The sequence below is a fragment of the Zingiber officinale genome, chromosome 11A (assembly GCF_018446385.1).
Source record: "Zingiber officinale cultivar Zhangliang chromosome 11A, Zo_v1.1, whole genome shotgun sequence".
Lineage (NCBI taxonomy): Eukaryota > Viridiplantae > Streptophyta > Magnoliopsida > Zingiberales > Zingiberaceae > Zingiber > Zingiber officinale.
The window spans coordinates 81,706,537-81,714,085 of record NC_056006.1 but is presented as its reverse complement, the minus strand read 5'-3'; the positions used below and the strand labels follow the sequence as shown (position 1 = coordinate 81,714,085).

General features: G+C 31.2%; 1 long non-coding RNA gene across 3 annotated transcripts; it reads right to left on the bottom strand.

Moving 5' to 3' along the window:
- Nucleotides 1–362: 362 nt before the first annotated feature.
- LOC122032324 lies at nt 363–1,988 on the bottom strand. 3 transcript variants are annotated; one of them, XR_006126039.1, is made up of 4 exons: nt 1,826–1,988; nt 1,340–1,403; nt 524–1,211; nt 363–431 (listed from the first exon to the last, which is right to left on the bottom strand). It is a non-coding gene; the product is annotated as an uncharacterized LOC122032324 (long non-coding RNA). The 3 variants fall into 3 exon arrangements; XR_006126040.1 differs by lacking the exon at nt 1,826–1,988 and adding an exon at nt 1,536–1,568; XR_006126038.1 differs by lacking the exon at nt 1,826–1,988 and adding an exon at nt 1,536–1,574 and having other exon boundaries at nt 368–431; nt 524–989.
- Between the last annotated feature and the right edge of the window lie 5,561 nt (nt 1,989–7,549).

Genomic DNA, 7,549 nt, shown 5'->3' with positions numbered 1-7,549 from the left:
ATGAATAACTTTAGCACATTTTTAACAACTCTTTGCAAAATATTAAGGTAGGAGGATGCATCGTTATCTAGTAAAGAATTTTAGAATAGTGTGATGTAATTCTAGATGAAATATAGAACTTTTATGTATCTATATAGTTTTGAGACTGTACATAGATCAAATTCAGAACTTTTATGCATCATTATCATTGAAGACAAAACAAGAAAGAGCAACTTATCAAAAGAAGGAACACAATTAAACAACTATTTAAAGCTAACTTTAACATAATTATTTAAAGTTAACTTTATATAATTAAACAACTATAACATAATTATTTAAAGCTAACTGTATATATAGATCAGTAAATGCATATTAATGAACTTAGGAATACCGAAAAGAGGTGAACAAATACAGTTGTCTTCAACTACAGTGAGATCACACCAAATTGAGACCTGCACAAACAACATTATCAAATCAGGACAAAAATAAAGTTAGAGTATTAGAGACTTCATTCATATTGCCTAGTTAGAGACTCCAAACGAACCTCTGGATTAGTAGCTCGAGAATCTCTATCAAAGTGCCTTCCTCTTTTTGTTCCTTTCTTCTTTTTATCTTTTTTACCCAAATCATTGGATTCATGTGCCAAAGTATGAGAACCATTTGATATTATAGATTGCTCCAAATTTATGCATTTCAGATATAGAGTTTGCCAGACAAACATTTTCCTTCTTTGAATTACAATACAAGCATAACTCAAGTAAATAACAGAATATGAAACATAATTGAAACAGAGTAAAATTGAGTTCACATTTTCAAAGAATCAACAAAGCTCCTACAACAATATGTTATTTATTGCTTCCATGTACCACATGAACCCAGCCAAACAATAAACCAATTAAACAACGAATAAAATACAACTGAACCCCACAACTTACCTTGAACCTTCTGCACCTTCTTCCTGACCTATCCTTACAACCTTCACAATGTATACGGACTATAAGAACACATGTCTGCAATTGAAAACATGTACTGATTAATACGCATGAAAGTCAATATTTTCTACAAATAATTCAATTCTCATTTCATTAAAAAAAATAGAAACTAAAAATTAAAAACATATTATTGAAGAAATCACAATGAAATCCTGAACAATGTACTTGGTGTTGATTTCTTAGCAAAGATTTGGATATACCATTTTGATTAGTCATCTCGTCAAAGAGTCTCTGAGTTATCTGAAACGATTCTTAATAAATAAATGGCAAATCTAAAATCATTTAACTGAGCTCTTACTAGTTTCTAGAACTAAAACCCTCATCAACGATCTCTAACCCTTGCAGAATCGAGGACAAATAAAACTAACCTTATTCATTGGCTTTGTAGGATCGAGGAGTTATCTTGGATAGCCATAAACCAGGGAAACAATACTGCAGAGGCAAATCAAGCATAAGAGAAGGCGCATATCAATGGTAAAGAGCAGAAAAGAGATCAATCCTAAGTCAAGTGCGAGAAATCAAACCAAATTTAGGAAAACAAGCATGTTTTTATAGGAAACTTACATCAAGATGCTGCTGCATGATCTTGGGCTTCTTCTTCAGCTGCAGAGGGAGACGGCGGTTAGCCACGGCAAGGCCCACGCCGGCGGCCAGACGCCTGGCAGTGTCCAGCCACACGCCTGGCAGTGGCCAGCCACACGCCGGCCAAGCAGCGGCTTGGCGGCGGCCAGGTAGGGCCTGGCGCCGTCCAGGCAGACAGGCAGCGCCGCCGGGCAGGCAGCGCCTAGCGGCGGCCAGCACGCGCCGGAGAGAGGGAGATCCGAGAGAGGGAGATTCGAGAGCAGTGGGCTTACCAATCGAAAACCTTCCACGGCCGGAGATCAAGCGGTCGTCGCATATCACGCCGCCATCGTCGGTTGGAGATGTGGCCGAAACCCTGGAAATCGCAGGTTGGAAGGGGAACGGGGGAGAAAGAAATGGGGAAGAAAACAAGAATCGGAATGGGATATAGACATAGGGTTATTAGCATCAAAATTTTTTTGTTCCCAATTTCGACCCTAATCTGGGACGAATCCAGGATTCGTCCCAAAATCTGGGACGAATCCAGGATTCATCCCAGAATTTATTTTTTTTTTAATAAAAAAAGGAAAAAATCAAAAGGAATAAATACAGACCTAGAGACATCGGAATTTAATGAAACAAGTTTCTATGCGTTCGTATCATTGTCCTGATCGTAAATCTATCAATAAAAATATTTTTTACCAAATATATATATATTTGGAATTTTTTAATCCCAATTTGACCTTATTTGGTGTTAAAAATTCAAATTACTGAAAATAATAATTAAAAATTATGGATGATGACGTATTTACGATTAGCTCAACGATACCAATGCATAGAAACTTGTTTCATCAAATTCCGAGGTCTCTAGGTCCATATTTAAGCCTTACATGTTTCATTTTAATTATTTAAAAATAATTTTAGGTTTGGGACGAATTCTGGATTCGTCCCAAATTTTGGGACGAATCCAGAGATTCATCCCAAAAATTTAATCATTTTTTAAAAAAATAAACAAACTTGGACGACTTAAATACGGACCTAGAGACATCAGAATTTGATGAAACAAGTTTCTATGTGCTCGTCTCATTGTCATGATCATAAATCTATCAATAAAAATATTTTTTACCAAATATATATATATTTGGAATTTTTTAATCCCAATTTGACCTAATTTGGTGTTAAAAATTCAAATCACTGAAAATAATAATTAAAAATTATGGATGATAATGTATTTACGATCAGCTCAACGATACAGATGCATAGAAACTTGTTTCATCAAATTCCGAGGTCTCTAGGTCCTTATTTAAGTTTTCGGACACTAATTTACAAACGTTCAGTACACAACACATTTTTAGTTAGTATCAATCTATAGATGTTTTAAAAAATATCTACATAGAGACATCGGAATTTGATGAAACAAGTTTCTATGTGCTCGCCTCATTGTCATGATCATAAATCTATCAATAAAAATATTTTTTACCAAATATATATATATTTGGAATTTTTTAATCCTAATTTGACCTAATTTGTTGTTAAAAATTAAAATTACTGAAAATAATAATTAAAAATTATGGATGATGATGTATTTACGATCAGCTCAATGATACAAATGCATAGAAACTTGTTTCATCAAATTCCGAGGTCTCTAGGTCCATATTTAAGCCTTACATGTTTCATTTTAATTATTTAAAAATAATTTTAAGTTTGGGACGAATTCTGGATTCGTCCCAAATTTTGGGACGAATCCAGAATTCGTCCCAAAAATTTAATCATTTTATTAAAAAATAAACAAACTTGGACTGCTTAAATACGGACCTAGAGACATCGGAATTTGATGAAACAAGTTTCTATGTGCTCGTCTCATTGTCATGATCATAAATCTATCAATAAAAATATTTTTTAACAAATATATATATATTTGGAATTTTTTAATCCCAATTTGACCTTATTTGGTGTTAAAAATTCAAATTACTGAAAATAATAATTAAAAATTATGGATGATGACGTATTTACGATTAGCTCAACGATACCAATGCATAGAAACTTGTTTCATCAAATTCCGAGGTCTCTAGGTCCATATTTAAGCCTTACATGTTTCATTTTAATTATTTAAAAATAATTTTAGGTTTGGGACGAATTCTGGATTCGTCCCAAAGTTTGGGACGAATCTCTGGATTCGTCCCAAAATTTGGGACGAATCCAGAGATTCGTCCCAAAAATTTAATCATTTTTTTAAAAAATAAACAAACTTGGACGGCTTAAATACGGACCTAGAGACATCGGAATTTGATGAAACAAGTTTCTATGTGCTCGTATCATTGTCATGATCATAAATCTATCAATAAAAATATTTTTTACCAAATATATATATATTTGGAATTTTTTAATCCCAATTTGACCTAATTTGGTATTAAAAATTCAAATCACTGAAAATAATAATTAAAAATTATGGATGATGATGTATTTACGATCAGCTCAACGATACGGATGCATAAAAACTTGTTTCATCAAATTCCGAGGTCTCTAGGTCCTTATTTAAGTTTTCGGACACTAATTTACAAACGTTCAGTACACAACACATTTTTAGTTAGTATCAATCTATAGATGTTTTAAAAAATATCTACATAGAGATATCGGAATTTGATGAAACAAGTTTCTATGTGCTCGCCTCATTGTCATGATCATAAATCTATCAATAAAAATATTTTTTACCAAATATATATATATTTGGAATTTTTTTAATCCCAATTTGACCTAATTTTGTGTTAAAAATTCAAATCACTGAAAATAATAATTAAAAATTATGGATGATGATGTATTTACGATCAGCTCAACGATACGGATGCATAGAAACTTGTTTCATCAAATTCCGAGGTCTCTAGGTCCTTATTTAAGTTTTCGGACACTAATTTACAAACGTTCAGTACACAACACATTTTTAGTTAGTATCAATCTATAGATGTTTTAAAAAATATCTACATAGAGATATCGGAATTTGATGAAACAAGTTTCTATGTGCTCGCCTCATTGTCATGATCATAAATCTATCAATAAAAATATTTTTTACCAAATATATATATATATGGAATTTTTTAATTCTAATTTGACCTAATTTGGTGTTAAAAATTCAAATTACTGAAAATAATAATTAAAAATTATGGATGATGACGTATTTATGATCAGCTCAACGATACAAATGCATAGAAACTTGTTTCATCAAATTCCGAGGTCTCTAGGTCCATATTTAAGCCTTACATGTTTCATTTTAATTATTTAAAAATAATTTTAGGTTTGGGACGAATTCTGGATTCGTCCCAAATTTTGGGACGAATCCAGGAATTCGTCCCAAAATTTGGGACGAATCCAGAATTCGTCCCAAAAATTTAATCATTTTATTAAAAAATAAACAAACTTGGACGGCTTAAATACGGACCTAGAGATATCGGAATTTGATGAAACAAGTTTCTATGTGCTCGTCTCATTGTCATGATCATAAATCTATCAATAAAAATATTTTTTAACAAATATATATATATTTGGAATTTTTTAATCCCAATTTGACCTTATTTGGTGTTAAAAATTCAAATTACTGAAAATAATAATTAAAAATTATGGATGATGACGTATTTACGATTAGCTCAACGATACCAATGCATAGAAACTTGTTTCATCAAATTCCGAGGTCTCTAGGTCCATATTTAAGCCTTACATGTTTCATTTTAATTATTTAAAAATAATTTAAGGTTTGGGACGAATTCTGGATTCGTCCCAAATTTTGGGACGAATCCAGGAATTCGTCCCAAAGTTTGGGATGAATCCAGAGATTCGTCCCAAAAATTTAATCATTTTTTTAAAAAATAAACAAACTTGGACGGCTTAAATACGGACCTAGAGACATCGGAATTTGATGAAACAAGTTTCTATGTGCTCGTCTCATTGTCATGATCATAAATCTATCAATAAAAATATTTTTTACCAAATATATATATATTTGGAATTTTTTAATCCCAATTTGACCTAATTTGGTGTTAAAAATTCAAATCACTGAAAATAATAATTAAAAATTATGGATGATGATGTATTTACGATCAGCTCAATGATACGGATGCATAGAAACTTGTTTCATCAAATTCCGAGGTCTCTAGGTCCTTATTTAAGTTTTCGGACACTAATTTACAAACGTTCAGTACACAACACATTTTTAGTTAGTATCAATCTATAGATGTTTTAAAAAATATCTACATAGAGATATCGGAATTTGATGAAACAAGTTTCTATGTGCTCGCCTCATTGTCATGATCATAAATCTATCAATAAAAATATTTTTTACCAAATATATATATATTTGGAATTTTTTAATCCCAATTTGACCTAATTTTGTGTTAAAAATTAAAATCACTGAAAATAATAATTAAAAATTATGGATGATGATGTATTTATGATCAGCTCAACGATACGGATGCATAGAAACTTGTTTCATCAAATTCCGAGGTCTCTAGGTCCTTATTTAAGTTTTCGGACACTAATTTACAAACGTTCAGTACACAACACATTTTTAGTTAGTATCAATCTATAGATGTTTTAAAAAATATCTACATAGAGATATCGAAATTTGATGAAACAAGTTTTTATATGCTCGCCTCATTGTCATGATCATAAATCTATCAATAAAAATATTTTTTACCAAATATATATATATTTGGAATTTTTTAATCCTAATTTGACCTAATTTGGTGTTTAAAATTCAAATTACTGAAAATAATAATTAAAAATTATGGATGATGACGTATTTACGATCAGCTCAATGATACGAATGCATAGAAACTTGTTTCATCAAATTCCGAGGTCTCTAGGTCCATATTTAAGCCTTACATGTTTCATTTTAATTATTTAAAAATAATTTTAGGTTTGGGACGAATTCTGGATTCGTCCCAAATTTTGGGACGAATCCAGGAATTCGTCCCAAAATTTGGGACGAATCCAGAATTCGTCCCAAAAATTTAATCATTTTTTTAAAAAATAAACAAACTTGGACGACTTAAATACGGACCTAGAGACATCGGAATTTGATGAAATAAGTTTCTATGTGCTCGTCTCATTGTCATGATCATAAATCTATCAATAAAAATATTTTTTTACCAAATATATATATATTTGGAATTTTTTTAATCCCAATTTGACCTAATTTGGTGTTAAAAATTCAAATCACTGAAAATAATAATTAAAAATTATTGATGATGACGTATTTATGATCAGCTCAACGATACGAATGCATAGAAACTTGTTTCATCAAATTCTGAGGTCTCTAGGTCTATATTTAAGCCTTACGTGTTTCATTTTATTTATTTAAAAATATTTTTAGGTTTGGGACGAATCCTAGATTCGTCCCAGAATTTGGGATGAATCTTCGATTCGTTCCTAAATTTGGGACGAATCCAATATTTATCCCTAAATTTGGGACAAATTATTTTTTCGTTCCAGATTTGGGGACGAATTTAGCAACGAATTATTTTTATGTTGCAAACTTGAAACGAAATTTTTTTGTTGCAAGTTTTGTTGGTTATTTGGGTCGAAATTTATTTTCGACCCTAAATTTGTTCCAATTTTGGGACGAATTTTTTTCGTTCCAAACGTTTGTCCCCAAAGTTGTATTTTTTTGTAGTGATAGTAAGCTTATGACTCTCCCATCATTATACTTTTTGATATTTGATTGTTAGCTGTCTTGGCCCATTCATTTTTCTAATGAACAATGTCAACTTATGCTTCCTCAAAAAAAAAATGTAAATTGCATTTCTTGAGCATATGTTGCCTATCTGCTTTGGCTAATTAATTTGAAGAAAATTTTTTCTCCTTACAATATTTGATATAAATTTACCAAAGCCTTATTCATGAGTGCAGCAGTGCTAATCATGTCTCTGATTCATCTACACGGGCAATAATTGTGTATCATGAATAAAGGTGGTTTTCCTATTTTTGTCATGATGTTCACATTCATGCTTGTCCAAAAGCTACTACAA